Below are 20,640 nucleotides of genomic sequence, written 5' to 3' on the forward strand. Positions count from 1 at the left end.
TAAGGGGCCCCGGACCAGCCAGGTTTGTAATCTCAATTAAATAAAAGCCCTTGTTAGGATAGCCGAAATATCTGTATTTATGTAATTCAAGAAGGGCTGCCATATTTTATTAAATAATTCGGTCTTTCGGTGCACCATATTTGTAAGGACGTCAAGGGGAATACATTCCATAATTAATCTGTGCCAATTTGAAAGTCCAGAGGGGCCCTCAGCCACCCAGTTCACCAAAATATTTTTCCTTGCACAGAAAGAAAGAATAGAAAATAGTCTCTTCCCGTACATGTCCAGGGAGGGAAAGTTCAAAAAGCCCAAAAGGAGAGATACAGGGTCCACTTTAATTTCCGTTCCTAAAATTTCTGTCAGGGTACTTGCTACTTTAGTCCAATATCTACGGATCTTATGACAGGTCCATAGGCAATGTACAAGAGTGCCCACCTCTATTTTGCATTTGGGACACATTGGAGATGCTCCTGCCTTAAATTTTGCCAGTCGAATCGGTGCTATATGGGCCCTGTGAAGTATCTTCAGCTGGATAGCCTGGGTTCTGTTAAAAATAGTAATTCTTCTAGCGTTTTCCCAAATATCATTCCACGTTTCTATAGAGTTTTCTAGTCCCAAATCCTGATCCCATGTTTTAAGCAGATTATCCATATCTCCCGATACTTCATCATGTAGTAAATGATAAATAGTACTGACGGAAGATACCCCCACTGGTCGTAGGACACTACATTCTCTATCTGATTTATAAAGACTATCTAATAACATAGTCTTCTTCTGTATATAATCTCGAATTTGGAAGTATGGAAAGAGGTCTCCATTAGGTAATCCGAATTTCTGACGCAGCTGTTCAAAAGACATCAGGACCCCATCTTTAAATAGATCCCCTAAACATGAGATACCCCTGGATCTCCAGAGTTTAAAAGTGGCATCTGTAAACCCCGGTTGGAATCCCCATGCTCCCACTATCGGTGCATAGGGGGATGTTTTATGTGAGTTGCCCTCATTTTGCCGCATTATATTCCAAGCCTTAATTGTGTTTAGTACTATAGGGTTTTTACAGCAATCTGTAATGATTTTCCTCTTGTCTGAAAATAAAAGGTTAATAAGTGGGTATTTTACTTGAGAGGTCTCGATGTCCAACCAGATTGATTGTGGATCAGACAAGACCCAATCAGCTATGTAACTTAATAGGGAACTTAACTGATATTTCCTAAAGTCTGGGAAGTCCAATCCTCCCCTTGTCTGTGGAAGCTGTAGCTTCTTTAGCTTAATAAGGGGCCGTCTATGATTCCAGATAAAGGAGCCCAGCCAGCCATATAATTTACATAGAGCCGTCCGCGGCAGCATCACCGGAAGCATTCCATAGGATATAGGAGACGGGGCAGGACATTCATTTTGATTAGTGCTATTCTACCCAGCCAGGAAATTGGAAGGTCTCCCCATCGCTGGAGGTCCTGCCTTATCCTTTCCAATAAATACACAAAATTAGCCTTATACAACTGACCAAATACTGGAGTAATAAAAATGCCTAAATATAAGAAGCCCTCCAGGGACCAACGAAAGGGAAAAAGGGATCCGTCCACTAAGTGGGGTGTCATAGCAAGGCCACCCATTGGCATAGCCTCCGATTTTGAAAAATTAATTTTCTAGCCTGAGAATGCGCTAAATGTATTAATGACTTGGATTAGGCGAGGTACGGACATCAGAGGATTACTGAGGAATAGAAGAACATCATCTGCATAAAGGGTAATTTTATGTTTACCTGTACCAATCCTCAGGGCCGTTATATTAGGATCAGCCCGTATAGCTTCTGCTAGTGGTTCAATTATTAGCATAAATAACAATGGCGAGAGGGGACATCCTTGACGGCAGCCCCTACCCACACTGAAGCTATCCGAACCTAATCCATTGGTAATCACAACTGCTTTGAGACCCATTTGGTAAACACCTGTCCAACGCCAAACCTTTCCAATGTGTAAAACAAATATGACCATTCTACCCTATCAAATGCCTTTTCTGCGTCTAATGAAACTACTACTCCTCCTGGTATCTTTCCCTGATGACAGGCTTGAATCATATTCAAAACCCTTCTAATATTATTGGATGATCTACAGCCCTTAATAAACCCCGTCTGATCCTCCTTTATAGTATGTGGCAGTACCCTTTCTAGTCTCAGTGCTAACGTTTTAGAAAGGATTTTAAAATCTACATTTAGCAAGGATATTGGTCTGTATGATGTACAATCTTCTGGATCCTTTCCTTTTTTAAGGATAAGAGAGATATTTGCCTCTTTCAGCGAAGGCGGGAGACAGCCCTGACTATATGCATAGTTATACATGTCCATAAGTGGACCAGCCAATATTTCTGTAAATTCTTTATAGAATTCAGCTTGAAAACCATCTGGGCCCGGTGCCTTACCACTCTGAAGTTGCCTAATTGCATCAAGTATTTCTTGGACTGTTAGAGGAGCATTTAGGACCGATACCTGTTCCGGAGTTAGGCCTGGAAAGTTCAAATTTTTAAAAAATGACTGCATCCTCCTCGTCCTATCTTCACAATCCTGCGATTTATATAACTCAGAATAAAATTCTCTAAAGATCGCATTAATCTTTTTATGATCATGAGTCAAAATACCCGTACTTTCCTTGATAGACGTAATAGTCTGAGGGGCCTTTTTTTTCTTTGCAAGAAATGCTAAGTATCTACCCGGTTTGTCGCCATATTCATATAACCTTTGTTTTGCAAATAATATTTCCCTCTTAGCCGTTTGAGTAAGCATAGTGTTTAGAGCTGTCCTAAGAGCCGTAATCCTTTGCAATTTAATAATAGAAGGTCTATCAGTGTATGCTGTTTCAGCTGCTTTTAAGCAAGCTTCAAGCAGACGCTGTTGTTCTCCCTTCAATTTCTTCTGGGTCGCTGAGTAGGAGATGATCAAGCCTCGCATGTAAGCTTTGATGGTCTCCCACATCATTGATGGGTTGCTAGCTGTACCTGAATTAATTTCTAAAAAAAATTTAAATTCTTGAGAGAAGTACTTTACAAATTTACTATCTTTCATTAGGAAGGGGTCCATACACCAATGTCAAGGGGATGTCCCATTGTTCCTCGCCTTAGTTTCCATATATACAGCAGCGTGGTCGGAAATTGCTATACTACCTATTTTACAGGGTGATATGGAATTTAAAAAAAATCGAGGGGGCAAAAAACATATCAATTCTGGTATGACATTTATGTGGATTGGAGTAGAAAGAAAAATCTCTGCCCTGTGGATGAAGACATCTCCATACATCTACTAATCCTAATTCTTTGTTCAGATCCATCAATTGTCTAGATCTGGGAGATACTCCTGCAGTTCTCTTGGGAATCCTATCTATTTCTGGATCCATAATACAATTAAAGTCTCCTCCTATAATTGTATGACGGGCACCAAAAGCCATCAATTTTGAAAAGGCTTCCGTTATAAATTTAAAGGGGTGTGCCGGGGGGCAGTACAAATTTAAAATCCCATATTCCTCTCCATTTATGAGGGCTTTAATCAAAATATATCGTCCAGATTCGTCTTTTATCTGCTTTAGAATTTTGAAAGGGAAATTCTTCCGAACAAGAATAACAACTCCCCTGCTTTTTGAGCTAAAAGAAGAAAAAAAGGCCTGATCAAATCCACCCTGTTGTAATTTCAAGTGTTCTTTATCCGACAGGTGTGTCTCCTGTAGGAGAGCTATATCAACTCTCTCCTTCTTCTTAAGATTTGATAATATTTTCTTCCTTTTGACTGGCGAATTACTCCCCTTGACATTCCAGGTGCACCACTTAACCGACTGATCAACCATAATCATCTGGGCAAATCCGAGACTCCTCGGGAGGGGGAACCCTATCCAGAACATCCCGAGCGCAGAGCATGTAAAATTCACAAAAATAAAGCCTCTCTAATACACTCACAACAATACAATACAAAAATATATCTAAATATAAAACGTATCTAAGTGGAGATTTTCCCCCTTGTTCCTAGGGGGTGTCACTTCCTCTCCAAAAGTCCATCATATCCTCTCCCAACCAATGCCCCACCCTTGACCCAGGCGCTCCTCAATAAAATGAGGAGAATTCAAATATAATACAAAGCTAGAGTTAACAGTGAGCACCCTACCCCCACCCATACCAACACCTGGATATATTTGGTAATGTTAATACCATATATAAACATATAACTATAAAATTACAACCTCAACAAATAATAATTAAATATACTAATACAAAATAACAAGGGAGAACAACCCCGCTCCTAAAGACAGAGGTAAAATTGAATAAGGTAGTTGCCTCCCCCCACCAACATTAACCAAACCCCCCAGCCTATATATATATATATATATATATATATATATACATATATACACACACACACATACATACATACATACATACATACATACATACATACATACATATATATAAAATAATAAAAGAAAACATCCCCAAGGGGGGGGAGAAAATCAAATCCCTCTCCCCACCCCCTATAATAATATTAAACAGTAAGGTACGAAGAGAAAAAAAAAGGGGGGATATAAACCAAAGCGGGGGGAAAGGCAAACCAACATCCATTATGTCTTACAGTTTATCTAAGAGAGTCCAAGAATTCCTTAGCCTTTTCTGGCGATCCGAAGTTATATACGGATCCTTCATGGTTAAAGCGTAACGTCGCTGGGTAGCGTAAGGAGTACTGAATATTTAAGTCCCTTAAACGCTTCTTCGCCTCGTCGAATGCCTTCCTCTTTCAGACCAGAGCTGGGGAAAAGTCCTGGAATAACATGATCTTGGATCCTTTATAGATCATAGCTTGGGGGTCTTTTCCGAGATTTCTACAGGCTTCTAGGAGTATCTGCCTCTCCCTATAGCTCCGCAGCCGGAACAGGACCGGGCGTGGGCGCTGGTTCAAGCCAGGCCCGCATATTGCGACCCGGTAGGCCCATTTTACCCTTACCTGGCCTGATCCAGCTTCCAGATTTAAAAGCTGTGGCAGCCACTGCTGGAGGAATGCTGTAAGCTGGCCTTCCTCTTCCCGTTCAGGAAGGCCCAGCAAACGAATATTTTTTCGACGACCTCGATTATCGAGGTCGTCAATGTAATTCTCTAAGGTCCGGACTCGCTGTTCGAGAGTCCGGACCCGATCCACGGCCGATTGCGCTGTAGTTTAGGAGGTCGCGGCCTTTAGCTCCGCCCCTCCGTCTCGGCGCTCGATTTCTTTAATGTCTCGGTCGTGTTTCTGCAGCGCGGCCGAGAGTGAGTCCCATCGATTTCGGGACTCCTCGATAAAAGCGTCGATCTTTATATCCAGCTTGGAGATCATCTCCACAAGGCTTGTTACTGTAGGTAAGTCCCCTGGGGTGGCTGTGGACACCTCTGCTGCAGCTGGAGAGGGTGGGGGAGGGGGTCCTGCTTGCTGAGAGCTGCGGGCTCCCTTCCCTTTGGTCATTTTTACTAAATATTAGACTGTTTAAATGTAATACTAAGCAACTAATTAAATTAAACAGCTATTATGAATGATTTGGTGAGTGTGATGGGGGTGGGTGACCCACTTTACCCAAGTCTTGGGAAGAGCACTATAGACTCAGACTTGCTGGGTCGCCGCCATCTTGGATCCCCCAGAATTTTATTTTAAATTTGAAAGTGATACATTTCAATCAGAAACAAAGGACTTAAATCTAAACAAAGTTATGAAGCCATGAGAGGCAAATTGGTAGCATGGATTGGAAACTACATTAAAAGGTGTAACTGTTGATAGGCATTAGCTAATATTTAAAAAGCTAAGGAAGGAAGTCAATCAGCCCATTGAGTCCTCGACGACCCTCCAAAGAGTATCCCACCTAGACCCACCTATCTTCGTAACCCTGCATTTACCATGCTAGTCCACCTAGCTTGCATGTCCCTGCACTCTACAGGGCAATTTAGCACAGCCAATCAACCTAACATGCATATCTATGGATTGTGGGAGGAAACTAGAGCACCTGGCGGGAACCCATGCAGACATAGGGAGAACATGCAAACTCCACACAGACAGTCACCCAAGGCTGGAATCATACCTAGGTCCTTGGTATTGTGAGGCAGAAGTGATAATCATATATTAAGATATAATTTACAACAAAAATGTATTCAGCTAATGTAAAATAAAGAAACAGCATTGTTTCAGTTGTGGCTAACAAAATAAATAAGGGATTGTTTTTGATTAAAACAAGGGATATATATGGTTGCCAAGAAATAGTAAGCCAGAGAAATGGCTTACTTAAAATTTGGAGGACTAAGCATAAAATTAAGAAAAATAAAATAAGATATGAGAGCAAGCCAGTGAAAAACATAAGAATGAACTGTAAAAGTTACTATAGATACATAAAAATTAAAACATTATCCAAAATGGACCTGTAATGTCACATAAAGTCCGAAGATAGAAACTCAAGACACTGAGTTGATGGACACTCAGCAATGGCGATAAAGCTATAAAGTTGTGATAGTAGATGGACTGCAATTATTCTAACATAGATGCTAATAAAGACCTGGATAATAATATTGTAAAGAGTTGAGTAGCAGAAAAGCTGTAATCTGTGGGCTGAAAAGAATGCATTTCAATTTCAATGGAAATCTCAGTGTGAATATCAAGCTCATTGTTAACAGCACAATTTAATGATAAAAGTGAAGTAGGAAATTGTTACGCATTTCAATTTGGCTAAAAGCAAAGAGTGCTTTGTCAACAACAAATATTTCAAAATTTAATCCAAGCTTATATGTTTTGAGTTAATTAATTATGATTGACATATATCACATATATACTGATATTTCTTACAAATCTAAATGATTTAGGATGTGCCAAAAGTTCTTGCTTTGTAAGCCAAAATAAAAATATTAAGTGATAAATGCAATCACAGGCATCTGTATTCCAAAAAAGCTTTTGGTTAATTCTATTAATCTTGGCAAAAACAAAGAGAGGGAAAGCCAAAACTATCTCTTTCATCTCTTGGAAATGTAAGTAGGTAATCGGAAGGGAAGTTGAGTAAAGTATTTATTTCATCAGACATTATGACAATATCTAGTTGTTTCTAAAGCCAAGTTAGATAATTTCCAAGGGATATTTTGATAACATTTCCAAGGAATGTTTTGACTATATGACGTAAATGGAGACATAAAAAGTATTTCCCAGCACAAAAGTAAAACACTGAGTGCTGGAAATCTAAAATTCAAAGTAAAAAGAAAATGTTGCAAATATTGAAGAGATCAGGAAGCAACTTTGTAGAGAGAAGCAGCGCTCCGATTTTAGATTAATGACCTTTCTTCAAAAATAAGTAGAGAGCCAGGAATGAATGTTGGGAGAGGGCAATAAGGAATAGAAGGGAAGATTTGTGACAGGAATTATCACCAGAACCTACTGTCCAAACAAATTAGTGCTCTTGTTTTTTCATACATGCGTCTGCTCTTGCCCTCTAGATCCTTCTTTCATTTCTTTACATTTTTCATTGTCCTGTCATTCCTTTTGTCATTCAATCGCTGCTACCCTGTGCACTTGTCAGTTTATTCCATGCCTCAGTATTTGCTTATAGACTGTTAAATCTCTATTTCCAGTTCTGATGAAAGGTCATCGAGCTGAAACATTAACTATTTGTCTCTCTGCAGATGCTGCCTGACCTGCTGATGATTTTTGATGGTTTTCAACAAATTACACTTTTTCATGTTTTGCAAATGTTTAATTCCTCTTTGCTCATATAATTTACACTTGAGGGTAAAAATATACTTCCAGATGAGCATTTGGACTCTTACTTCCACCCTGTATCATCATTGCATTCAAAAAGGTCATTTAATGATGTGGCAACATCCCACCAATAGGGAATTATCTATGGGAAGTGAGCATAAGAGCAATTAGGCTGACTCACTTTAATATCCTGGTGAGCCCTGTTGATAAGTCACATCCCCAAAGCCGTTTATTTCTTTACACATGCTGACTGGCCTGCTGTGTATTTTTGGCATACTGTTTTTATTTGAAAGTTACAAACAAGTTATTTATCTTTAAATTTTACTCAGGATTGCTGGTATTCAATACAATCAGTGTCTATCACAAAATGATGAATACTTCTGTGAAGAAGGGGCTTAGGAACGCTTTCTGAAACCAGTCAGAAATTCCTGGAGAAACTCAGCAGGTCTGGTAGCACCTCTGGACAGTGAAACAGACGTAACATTTCAACATGCAGATTATTTTCTGCATTTCCTTCTTGAGAATAAAATTGAAGTGAATTCCCCATCATAAATCGTTTCTTGTGAGGATTTGTGCTAGAGTGTTGGTTCCTTAATCCGTTGACTCTAGTAATAATGATAAAATTGCCATAGTCTTACCATAGGGCTGTTCTCTCATTAGAATGAAACAACTGTTGGTGGTTTAATCTGAGGATTACCACACCTTCTGTGAGAGGAGAGTTTGAGAAGGAGAGTCCTTCATGATAATCTTAGCCAGTGTGGGAATTGAACTCACACTGTTGCCATCTTTCCACATCATAGAGCAGCTGCCCAACCAACTGGCATATAATTCTAGTCCTAAAAGTGTGTTGAGACATTCAGTATACAGGTAGTTCAACTAGTCACCAACAGTGTGTTGAGACATTCAGTATACAGCTAGATCTCCTATAACGCCATAGTTGCATTCCAGCAAAACCTCGGTTAATAGAGACTCACTTAATAGAAATACTGGGGCCTATGGAAAAAGTGGGGTTGGGGCAAACCAGCAAAAAGAAATCACTCACAATCGCTCAAAATCACTCAACAGAATAGCAAAGTATAGCATAGCCTGACTGAAGGTTGAAATCATATTTATTAATGAAAAAAAAATTTAACACAATACATTTTAAAAAATGTAAAAACGTTGCTCTCTGTACAGTGCGTCTCACAGAAAGCTGCTCTGTTGGCAGCTGACATCGGCACATGCACAGAACAGCAAAAGATTGGCACCGACATCGTGCATGTTCAGAATGGCACAGAGATTTCAGCGCGTGCACTGTGCATGTGCAGCACGAAGCATGTGAGCTGGTCCCCACTGGAATCACACTATTGCCAGCAGAGGTAGGTATTCTCCAAAATATCGTTCCCTAATTCTTCAGTGACGTTATAGCTAAATCATGCTGCTGAAATGTGCTAGCTCCCAGAATTACCTGTAGTAGTTTTCAGTTACACAAGAGTTTGCACTAATGAGACTTTCATCCTGTTTAACCTGTTCTACTATATTAGTGGTTTAGAACATCAAAATCAAGCTTTTCTAGAGGTGGAACATGGGAATGTTGTAAAACACCTTGGGATTATTTGCAAGCATTGATACATTCCTTGCAGTTTCTTGAAATATTGACATACTTTTGGCAACACTGTCTATAATTAACACAATCTTCCCAATCCATCAGCAGCCAGAAAAATGCCAACACAATAAGGAGGCAACTATTTATTGCCTTCACAAATCTCAATAAGATATCAAACATGTGAGTAGAGGATGTCAACTTAAACTGCTGGAAAAACTAGCTGCTGACTGAAGCTATTCAATGGGATCGTCCTTTTCCATGGCAGCATGATGGGTTAGGTCAGCCACGATTGGGCAATTTCAGAAACCTTCAGTTTTATAGTGGGGTCAAACCAAATTGTGTTCAGTTACCAAGATTCTGGAGCCATATACCTATCATCTTCAGAGAGTGTCACAGGAACTGACGGAAAATCGTTTAACCTTGCTCTCCTGTTGTTCAAGGTGTGCCAAATTCTTATCATTGAGTTGCTCCAAGCTGACAATGCTGTACTGGTTTCCATACCAGGGAACATCTTCAACAGCAAATGGATAGACTTTGTCAGAGTTTGGTTTGTTCATGTGCACTAGAAAGTCAAATATTGTGGCCCAGGGTGTTGACACATGTCACTGTCTATCAGCATTGACAATGTGACACTGAAGATTGTTGATAGCTTCACGTATCAAAACTTCACATTCACCAGCAATCTGTTACTTGATGTTGAAATCAACAATACATCACAACAGCCTCAACTGTTCTATCTAAACTGAGTAAAGAATGTGAAACAAAAGCAAATGAACAGAACAGCAAAATATGGATCAACCAAAACACTGTCCTCAATGTATTTCTCCACAATGATGAAAACTGAACAATATATGCTCGGCAGGAGAAAGGACGCACAGTTTCAGCTCTGTGCCATCTCCGATATATCCATAGCATCTCTTGTCAGAACAGGTCACAGACTCAAAGGTCACAGGGTGTGCCATTTTGATCAACATACACCATACAGTGCCTGTTAAGTCAATGATGTGCGTGCTGGTTCAGCCATGTTGATTAGATGGATGACAACTGCATACCCTAAGATCTTCTTTATAGTATACTGGCCATTAAGTAATGGCCTCTTGGGCATCCATACCTTTACGACAAATGTGCCTACAAATGAAGATGATGAATATTGACACTGACAACAGAGAGACAATTGTTGATGGCCATGCCCACTGGAAGCATCCTATATGAATGGGCATTTGAAGGGAGAAGGATAAATGAAAATCTCAGAACAAATTAGACCATCAGCCCATCAAGTCTGCTCCACCATTCGATCATTGTTCACATGTTTCTGAAACACATTCCCCTGCCCTCTTCCTGTAACCTTTGATACCCTTACTAATCAAGATTCTATCTATCTCTGTCTTAAATAAACTCAATAACTTGGTCTCCAAAGCCTTCTGCAGCAATGAGTTCCAAAGATTCACTAACCTCTGGCTGAAGAAATTCCTCTTCATCTCAATTCTAAAGAGTCATCCCTTCATTCTGAGGCTGTGTCTTTGGGTCCCAGTCTCTCCTACTGGTGGAAATGGCTTCTCCACATCTACTGTATCCAGGCCTCTCAGTGTTCTATACATTTCAATGAGAACTAACTGACCTTTCTAAACTTTGAGTACAGACCCAGAGTTCTCAACTGCACGTCATATGGAATTGCACCTCCCCTGCACCCAGGATCATTCTTGTAAACCTCCTCCAAACCCCCTCCAATGCCAGCATATCTTTCCTTAGATATGGGACCCAATAGTACTCACAATATTTCAAATGTTGGAAACACAATATTCCAAACTCACTAGAGCCTTACACAGCCTCAGCAGTACATTTCTGCTCTTTGTCTTTCTCACTGCTGACTGAACCTATATGTTAAACTCAAGAGAATCTTAAACTAGGACTTCAAAGTCCCTTTATCCTTCAAATTTCTGAAGCCTTTCCCTATTTAAAAAATAGTCTGTGCCTCTATTCTTCCTACCAAAGCGCATAACCTCACACTTTCCCACATTGTATTCCATCTGCCACTTCTTTATCCACTCTCCTAACCTGTCCAAGTTGTTCTGCAGCCAGCCTGCTTCCTCCACACTACTTGTCCCTCCCATCTGCCTTTTTGTCATCTCCAAACTTAGCAATGGTGCTCTCAGTTCCTTTGCCCAAATTGTTAATGTATAACATAAGTAGTTGTGGTCTCAACACAGACTGCTGCGGAACTTCATTTGTCCCTAGTTGCCACGCTGAAAAAGACCCCTTTATCCCTACTCTCTGCCTTCTGCCAGTCAACCAATCCTCTATTCAGGCCTTGACCCTAACACCACGGGCTCTTCCTTTATTTAGCAGTCGGCTGTGTGCCATCTTGTCAAAGCTTTCCTTTCATAAGATATATATGTAGCTGTGTTTCTGGCAAGCATTGGAACTCAGAAATAGTACTAACTCATGATTGTTTTTTAAAGGGCATAAAAGGAAGCCTATGGTTTCCTGAACGTTTTGGGCCCAGTTACCCTTCTTCAGTTCTGAGAAAGGGATATTGTACCCAAAACACTAACTCTGCTTTCTGTCTACAGATGCTGCCAGACCTGGTGAGCTTTTCCAGTGTTTTCAGATTTTGTAGGAGAAGTACTAGTTATGTAGCAAAAGAGGCAGGAAGAAGAAAAAAGAAAATAATGCACATTTGCACGATACCTTTTCATAACCTCAGGATGCCCTAGAACATTACCAGGCAATAGAATTACTTTTTGAAATGTTATCATTATGGGAAACCAACCAGTCAAACAGAGGGATTGTTAAAACATTGACTTCAATATGTTGACGTAGAGAGATCCCAGGATTAGTGAGCACAAAGTACAGTGAAGATAAAGTAAACAATTCCAAGCCCCAGAATGTTTGTGGACATTTTGCAATGTGTAATTCTAAACAGATATATAGTAAGTCATTATCTTTTTGAGGTGGCTCAACAAATTGATAATATCTTGAAAGTTTCTAAATTCATTCAAGCTCTGGTTTGTAATATTTGTATACTGAAAAATGTGTTGCTGGAAAAGCGCAGCAGGTCAGGCAGCATCCAAGGAACAGGAGAATCGTGGTTTCGGGCATAAGCCCTTCTTCAGGAATGAGAGTCCTGAATGTTTGTGTACTGCTGAGAATAATAACTGCTGTCGTGCATGTGAGTGTATTATAACATGCGTCAACTTTTTCATTATTCAGGAGGCCTTTGGCATAATTGCTGCTGCAGTACCAAACAGATGACATTGTCACTCTGCCACTACACACATTGTGGAGAGTGATACAATAGAACTGTGACATTATACTTGATCAGTTTAAGGTCTTGCAAAATAACATGGAAGAGCTAAACAGTAATACTGCATATTTCAAATTCATCCTTGAAAAGAATAATAGGAGAAAGTGAGGACTATAGATGCTAGTGATCAGAGTCGAGAGTGTGGTGCTGGAAAAACACAGCAGGTCAGACAGCATCCAAAGAACAGGAGAATCGCCATTTCGGGCATAAGCCCTTCATCAGCCCTTCCAGCACCACACTCTCAACCTGACGAAAATACATTTATTACAAAAAAACTTATTCAATGGTTATGAGGCATCAGTGTTACTGGCTAGGCTAGCATGTATTGCCCATGCATCATGCCCCTGGAGAAGGTGATAAAGAGCCTATTTAACTGCTAATGTCCTTTGGGGTATTAGGCCACCCATAATGCTGTTGGGAGGCACTTCCAGAATTTTGACCCAGTAACAGTAAAGAAAGGACAAAACTGTTACAAATCAGAATTGTGGGTGTTTTTGAGGGGAACTTTCAGGGGGTGGTGTTTTCCTGTTGGCAGAGTTTGTGGGCTTGAAAAGTGCTGTCAGAAGAGCTTTGGTGAGTTATTGCTGTGCATACTGTAGATGGCACACACTGCTGTCACTGTGCATCAGTAGACAAAGCACTGACTGTGGTGCCAGTCAAGCCAGCTGCTTTACCCTGGATGGTGTCACACTTCTTGACTTTTACAGGGGCTGCACCTGAAATGACTCCACAGAGGTCAGTATCCTGTCACCAACTCACCGTTTATTTACATGTGCATCATCGTTGACACTGGTTCAGCGTCCTCAAAGCCATCTCTGAGTGAACAGAACGTCTGACACTCTTGTTTATTTCTGTCAGCCAGGGCTCTCTGCTTGGACCACATTAACAGATCCAATCAGGGAATTCATTATCTGTGAGATCCATCTGGCTGACCCCATTACTCGCATCCATCCTTTGACAAGATGCCACACAGGAGGCTACTGAGTATGAAAAGGGCCCAAGGGTCTTAGAGGCAAGATGCTAGCATGGATAGAAGATTGGCTGTCTGGCAGAAAACAGCGTGGAGATTAAAGGGTCCTTCTCAGGGTAGCAGTCGGTGACATGTGGTGTTCCACAAGAGTCAGTGTCAGGACCACAACTTTTCACTTCATACATTTATGATCTAGATAGTAAGTTTGCAGGTGACACCAAAATTGGAGGTGTAGTAGACAGCAAAGAGGGTTACCTCAGATTACAACAGGATCTGGACCAGATGGGCCAATGGGCTGAGAAGTGACAGATGGAATTTAATTCAGATAAATGTGAGGTGCTGCATTTTGGGAAAGCAAATTTTAGCAGGACTTCTACACTTAATGGTAAGGTCCTAGGGAATGTTGCTGAACAAAGAGACATTGGAGTGCAGGTTCATAGCTCCTTGAAAGTGGAGTCGCAGGTAGGTAGGATAGTGAAGAAGGTGTTTGGTATGCTTCCCTTTATTGGTCAGAATATTGGGTACAGGAGTTGGAAGTCATGTTGCGGCAGTACAGGACATTGGTTAGGCCACTGTTGGAATATTGCATGCAATTCTGGTCTCCTTCCTATCAGAAAGATGTTGTGAAACTTGAAAGGGTTCAGAAAATATTTACAGTGATGTTTCCAGGGTTGAAGGATTTGAGCTATGGGGAGAGGCTGAACAGGCTGGGCTGATTTCCCTGGAGCGTCAGAGGCTGAGGGGTGACCTTATAGAGGTTTACAAAATTATGAGGGGCATAGATAGGATAAATAGACAAAGTCTTTTCCCTGGATCGGGGAGTCCAGAACTAGAGGGCATAGGTTTAGGGTGAGAGTGGAAAGATATAAAAGAGACCTAAGTGGCAACCTTTTCACGCAGAGGGTGGTACGTATTTGGAATGAGCTGCCAGAGGAAGTGGTGGAGGCTGGTACAATTGCAACATTTAAGAGACATTTGGATGGGTATATGAATAGGAAGGGTTTGGAGGGATATGGGCCGGGTGCTGGCAGGTGGGACTAGATTGGGTTGGGATATCTGGTCGGCATGGATAGGTTGGACTGAAGAGTCTGTTTCCATGCTGTACATCTCTATGACTCTATGAAGGAACTGAGGGCATTCTTGCAAAGTTTGCAGATGATACAACGATAGATAGAGGGACAGGTAACATTGAGGAGGTGGGGATTTGGACAGGTTAGGAGAGTTGGCAAGGAAAAGGCAGATAGAGTACAACATGGGAAAGTGTGAGGTCATGCACCTTGGTAGGAAGAATAGAAGCATGGACTATTTTCTAAATAGGGAGAAAATTCAGAAATCTGAAGTGCAAAGGGACTTGGGAGTTCTCGTTCTAGTTCAGGATTTTCTCAAGGTAAACTTGCAGGTTGAGTCAGTAGTTAGGAAGGCAAATGCAATGATGGCATTTATTTTGACAGGACTTGAATATAAAAGCAGGGATGTACTTCTGATGCTCAATAAGCTCAAGTCAGGTCACATTTGGAGAATTGTGTGCATTTTTGGGCCTCTTATCTCAGGAAGGATGTACTGACCCTGGAGTATGTTCAGAGGAGATTCACAAGAATGGTCCCAGGAATGAACAGCTTAAAATATGAGGAATGTTTCATGACTCTGGGTTTATACTCTGTGGAGTTTAGAAGGATGAGGGAGGATCTAATTGAAGTTTGCAGAATACTGAATGGTCTGCATGAGTAGACATTGGGAAAATGTTTCCATTGGTAGGAAAATCTTGGACCGGAGGGCACAGCCTTAGCGTAAAGACCTTACACAATGGAGATAAGGAGAAACTTCTTTAGCCAGGGAGTGGTGAATCAATGGAATTTTCTGCCATAGAAATTTGTGGAGGCCATGTCATTGAGTATATTTAAGATGGAGATATGTGGCTTCTTGATTGTGAAGGGGATCAAGGGTTACAGGGAGAAAGCAAGATAACGGGGTTGAGAAACTTATCAGCCATGATTGAACGGCGGATCAGACTCGATGGGCTGAATGGCCTAATTTCTGCTCCTCTGTCATATGGTCTTATTGTCTTATCCGGGCAAATGAGGAGCATTCCATCACACTTGTGACTTGTGCCTTGTAGATGCTGGACACATTTTGGAAGTTAAGAGTTGAGTTACTTGTCACAGAATTCCCAACCTCTGATCTGTTCTTTTTGCCAGTCTTTATGGAATTGGTTCAATTCAGTTTCTGGAGAATTTCACAATTGTTAAGGGGGGGGAATGAAATAAGAATTCAAGCCTTTTTTCCACTTTTAAAATTTAATTTGTTTTGTTTAAAAGACTGAGAAAAAAGAGCTTTGATAAAATATACAGGATTAAGCGTTTAAAACATAGCAACAATTTGAGAATGGGTTGCAGATTCCTTTTCATCTTGGTAAGTCCCAGGCTTCTGAATGGTTCATCATATTGTGTATAGAATGTATAGATTGTGTTAGTGAATTAAAACAGCAACCGATTGAATTTGTTGAAGTATTGGCGTAACCATAGCCTTTTATTTTGACAGTGCAATAAATGACTATTATTGTCTTCAAATATACCTGACTATCACATTAATTTCATTGTCACAATCTTTACACAGGGAAGACACTTGTTCATATAGCTTGTGCATCTAAAAATCGTACTAATTAGATCCCCAGGGAAGGCAATGGTATGTGTGGTGTTCCTTTATTATACCAATGAAGAACACCATGTTTGCCATGAAGTAATGGGTTGCGTTTCCTCCCTTTGCTCAGAAATTGATCTAAGCCTGCAATGCAATAGGCACGATGTGAATTCTCAAAGAAATACTGTTCCAGAAATTATACTGCATTTGTATTAGCTCAGTGTTGCAGTTGCACCAGAAATGTTAAGCATAAATATTTTATTGGATTGCTTTGTTTACAGGGAATAAATTCAATAGTGACATCCTGCTTTTTGCAAAGTTTGTAGATCTAGTTCAAGCTTGTTATTCTTGTATCTATGCTCCTCTTGAATCTGAGTCCAAAGGTTTGGGGTTCATGGTGCTTTGCGGGATGAGAGTACATCATCCAGGCTGACATTGTAATGCATTCTTGGAGGTGGAGCCCTTCAGATGAGATGTCCCCACTTCAAACCAGTGACAAATTCATTGTAAACAGCAAAGTGGAAATTTAATAAAATAAATTTAATAGGAGATTGTTTGAATTCAGTTACTTAAAATTAAGTGTTCATTGTGATTAAAATTCAACTAACAAATAGTACAGGAAGACTTATTTTTTGAAAGATTCAGTGTGCTGTCTTTGTGCAAAGGGAATGGAAGTGAAGGTTGTTGAGGCCAGAGCACCAAATCCCATATTTACACCTGTGAGAGACACAGATAAACATAAGAGGTGATTTCAACCAGATTTGTGTACACATGTGTCTCACTTATTAGCCTTAGGGATTGTTAAATGAATCCAATATATAAAAGCATTTACGCTCATCCTTAAAATAATAAAACAAAGAACTGCAGATGCTGTGATCTGAAACAACAAAACAGAAATTGCTGGAGAAATTCAACAGACCTAACAGCATATGTGGGGAGAAATCAGAGTTCGATTTTGACTCAATGTTTCGAGTCCAGTGACCCTTCATCAGCAGCTCGAGAAAAGGATGGTATTTACGCTGATAACAAGGGGGTTTGCCATGGGAGAGGAAAGAATGAGCAGATATGTGGTGGTGGAGCCCAGAAAAAGAGAAAGCCAGTTATCCAAACAAACCTCGGATGTTGCCTGAACTGCTGTGCTCTTCCAGCACCACTAATCCACAAAAAAAGGGATGGCTAATGGTAATCGAGGATGTAAAATAGCTGATAAGGGAGTGAATGATTAGGTGGAAATTGGTAGGTTGCGCTGCAAGCAGTCCATATCATGACAAAAACATGGAAGAAGGTACTCAGCCTCTAAAGTTATTTAATTCAGTATTGAGCCCTGAAGGCTGCAGGGTCCTCCAGCAGAAGATGAGATTCTGTGCTTTCCGTTTGCACTAAGCCTTACTGGAGAATTGCAGCAGGTCTCAGACAGAAGTGTTGGCCAGGGAACCTGGTGGTGTGTTAAAGTGGCAGGAAATTAAAAAGCTCAGGGTCATTTTTACAGATAAAATGTATGTGTTCTGTGAAGTGGTCATCGAATGGTTTCATTCTTCAGATATGTGTCTTGACATTCCTCAGTTCCTCAGTTTTATTAATTGAACTGTGCCTGGTAAATTAAGATATATCAAGGGAGAGGTCTGCTATTTACTATTTAAAAGGTATGAGGTAATTCACCAGTAAGGTAAGCATTTTTAATGTTGCTATAAATAGAAAAGCTGCTGGAATTTCCTCTTGGCTAAGTTATTTCATTGAGGCTTGGAGACGGCACGGTGGCTCAGTGGTTAGCACTACTGCCCCACAATGCCAGGGACCCAGGTTTGATTCCAGCCTTGGGTGACTGTCTGTGTGCAATTTGCATGTTCTCCCTGTGTCTGCATGGGTTTCCTCTGGGTGCTCTGCTTTCATGTCACTGTCCAAACATATGTGGGTTTAAATGGATTGGCTATGTTAAATTGCCCGGTGGTGTGCAGGGAAGCGTAGGTTTGGTGGATTAGCCATAGTAAACATGGGGTTATGAGAATAGGTTGGGATGCTCTTTGAATGGTCGATGCAGACTCAATGGGACGAATGGCCTCTTTCCACACTGAAGGGATTCTATGAGTTCTTCAATGTTTGCTTCAAGCAGTTTTAAAATAAGTGGATGTGGAGACATTATGGGTGGATTCAGGATGAGTAAAATGGGCAAGGTTCATTTTACAGCTTGCGGTCCTCTGATGTATGCAGTGTGTAAGCATATGAGTGATAGGTAGGGCAGGACAGAGCAGAGCTGAGCTCTGCTTGCCTCTCCTTAAATAGACTCTCGGTAGTTCCCTATTGAAGCTCATGTATGAATTCAAGTTACCAGACTGCTGCCAACACTCATTTAAATCAGACTCATTTAAAGCCTTTGGGAGCAACCAGGAGAAAAATGAAGGTTTTTTTTTTAACGAAATGCAGCCGAGCCACTCCACTTTAACAATGAAGTTACCAAAGTAATTGTCAGGGCAACTCACTGGTTGCCAATTATGAAAACATTTAGTATCTTCACTGTTAATACCCAAGAATACATTCGAGTCTGTCATCACGTGAAGCAGGAAATCTACTCAGTATTCCCTAGTTAGAAAACAAATATCACAAAGCAGCTGGAAAAAGTGAATCACTGCTCTCTTGTGCAATAATATCTACTTGAGGCAAACAGATTAAACTGTAGAAATTATCTGAGCAAATTGACACATCAATAATGTTTAGTTTCCTTTTTTTAGTATGCATTGCAAGTAAATACTCTACTTCCAGTGCTGTTAAGTAAAATACAGTTTGTTCATAATTCAATATAAAAATGCTCTGTCTTATTTGTATCTGTCATAGATGTAAACTAGAGATCCATAGCTGTGTGGTTTCAATAGTCTATACGTGTAGTCCCTCAAGCACATAACACCTGGGAACGTGATTAAAGTGCCCTCCTTTTGAATGAGCACCATCTCAGCACTAAAAGACCGAAATGAATTTCCAGTTACACACTGCTTGAATAAAATTAAGCATTTTGTGATTTATGATGTGTATTACTTTTGTAACAAAGCTATGATCATTAGAATAACCATATTTACTGGCTGAAAATCACTGGGTTTTGAAAGGACTAAAACAGCAGGCTTTTAAGATGGTCATCAATAATTGGGTGACTTGTGTAATTTCTGTACAGACTCAGAACCATCTCTAGTCTTGGAAAGTTCCTGAATAATTGACCCTGGTTGTGGTGTTCCCATTTGAATAGAAATGCTAAGATGAGGTTGCTGCACAGGTGGATAGAGTGGTCAAGAAGGCATTTAGTATACTTGCCTTCATTGGAAGGGGTATTGAGAATAAGAGCTGGCAAGTCACGTTAAAATTGTACAAGACATTGGTTCGGCCACATTTAGAATACTGTGTACAGTTCTGGTTGTCACATTACCAAAAGGATGTGGACGCTTTGGAGAGGGTGCAGAGAAGGTTTACGGGGATGTTGCCTAGTAGGGAAGGTGCTAGCTATGAAGAGAGGTTGAGTAGGTTAGGTTTAGATTAGATTACATTACAGTGTGGAAACAGGCCCTTCGGCCCAACAAGTCCACACTGACCCCCCGAAGCGCAACCCACCCATACCCCTACATTTATCCCTTACCTAACACTACGGGCAATTTAGCATGGCCAATTCACCTGACCTGCACATCTTTGGACTGTGGGAGGAAACTGGAGCACCTGGAGGAAACCCACGCAGACACTGGGAGAACGTGCAAACTCCACGCAGTCAGTCGCCTGAGGCGGGAATTGAACCCGGGTCTCTGGCGCTGTGAGGCAGCAGTGCTAACCACTGTGCCACCGTGCCGCCCATAAACTTTTATCAGGTTTGTTTTCATTAGAAAAAAGGAGATTGAGGGGGGACCTGATTGAGGTTTACAAAATCATGAAGGATATAGACAGGATGGGTAGAGACAAGCTTTTTCCCAGGGTGAAGGATTCAGTAACGAGAGGTCACGCTTTCAAGGCGAGAGGTGAAAAGTTTAAGGGGGATACACACGGCAAGTACTTCACACAGAGGGTGGTAGGCATCTGGAACGCGTTGCCAGCAGAGGTGGTAGAGGCAGGCACGGTAGATTCATTTAAGATGTGTCTGGATAGATGCATGAGTAGTTGGGGAGCAGAGGGATACAGATGCTTAGGAATTGACCGACAGGTTTAGACAGTAGATTTGGATCGGCTCAGGCTTGGAGGGCCGAAGGGCCTGTTCCTGGGCTGTAAATTTTCTTTGTTCTTCTTTGAAACCATCAACTGAGTTCTTGTGTCCCTTTGTCTATTCACTTAATCAGAATTCAAAATCCAAACTCTATGGGATGACTTTTACCAGAAATTGACAAAGTGTCGATTTTAGTGAGGTTAATGGAGGGTTTCCCTCACTGAGGCCAAGTGAGATTTCTCATGTT

General features: G+C 40.9%; 1 protein-coding gene across 5 annotated transcripts in view; it reads left to right on the forward strand.

Moving 5' to 3' along the window:
* Window positions 1–20,640, forward strand: part of LOC122550015 (voltage-dependent L-type calcium channel subunit beta-2-like) — a 330,466-nt gene that overhangs the window by 166,433 nt on the left and 143,393 nt on the right. The window lies entirely within an intron of this gene.

Source organism: Chiloscyllium plagiosum, unplaced genomic scaffold (genome assembly GCF_037043375.1).
Source record: "Chiloscyllium plagiosum isolate Xiang-an unplaced genomic scaffold, Cpla_swu_hap1 HiC_scaffold_5, whole genome shotgun sequence".
Taxonomy (NCBI): Eukaryota; Metazoa; Chordata; class Chondrichthyes; order Orectolobiformes; family Hemiscylliidae; genus Chiloscyllium; species Chiloscyllium plagiosum.